The sequence below is a fragment of the Microtus oregoni genome, unplaced genomic scaffold (genome assembly GCF_018167655.1).
Source record: "Microtus oregoni isolate MIOR12 unplaced genomic scaffold, Mior012 000107F_000, whole genome shotgun sequence".
In the NCBI taxonomy this organism is placed as follows: domain Eukaryota; kingdom Metazoa; phylum Chordata; class Mammalia; order Rodentia; family Cricetidae; genus Microtus; species Microtus oregoni.
The window spans coordinates 644389-645319 of record NW_024544722.1 but is presented as its reverse complement, the minus strand read 5'-3'; the positions used below and the strand labels follow the sequence as shown (position 1 = coordinate 645319).

The following is a 931-nucleotide window of genomic DNA, read 5'->3' as shown; positions in this document are numbered from 1 at the left end:
CAGGTACAGGTGAAAAGCTGATGTCCCTAGACCTTAGCTATCTCTCTACTCTATTAACCTTCCTGAATCCAATCAAGCTCTCATTGTAACCCAGCTCTGGCCTCAACCATATGCCCACCCTGGACTTCCACAGCTGTTTGGGCCCTAGTATCACCAAAGCCATCAACTACTTGTCAAGCCCAGTATAAAAGACTGTCCATCACATCGTGGAGACCATGGCTCTTAAGCATATCCAAAAAGAGCTCTTGGACCTGGTTCATGACCCTCCAGCCCACTGCTCTGCAGACCCTATCAGAGAAGATCTGTTTCACTGGCAGGCATCCATAAAGGGGCCTGAAGACAGCCCCTACCAAGGAGGGGTCTTTTTGCTGGTCATTCATTTCCCATCGGATTACCATTCAAACCACCCAAGATCACATTCACCACACGAATTTACCATCCGAATATCAACAGAAAGGGAAGCATCTGTCTTGACATACTGGGATCTGAGTGGTCACCAGCACTGACAATTTCTCAAGTTCTCCTGTCTGTATGTGCCCTCTTGTGTGATCCGAACCTAGATGATCCATTGGTTCCTGAAATCGCAAAAGTCTACCGCATGAACAAGACAAAGTATGATAGACTGGCTAGAGAGTGGACTGAGAAATTTGCTATGTGATTTCAACATGTAATCCCATGGCCATAGTAATAAAAGCAACGCTGGTGGTTCAGTTAATTGGTTGTCTTTTGTTTATTTTCTATAGAATGAAACTTTGCTCATTCCTTTGAGCATATATCACATGTCTTTCAAGCAGGCTAAAGTGGAAAGGGAAGAGACAATGCCATATAGAAGAGGTGGTGGGTGGTGGAAGAAGGGCATAGGGGACTGTAATCCCCATTACCAAATTTTTATATTCCACCCCTTTTTCTGAGAGATTCCCTGAGGGTTTGG

At 45.0% G+C, this 931-nt stretch overlaps 1 pseudogene; it reads left to right on the top strand.

The window, feature by feature from the left end:
* The first annotated feature begins 215 nt into the window (after positions 1-215).
* Positions 216-658, top strand: LOC121443435 (annotated as a pseudogene).
* The last annotated feature ends 273 nt before the right edge of the window (positions 659-931 follow it).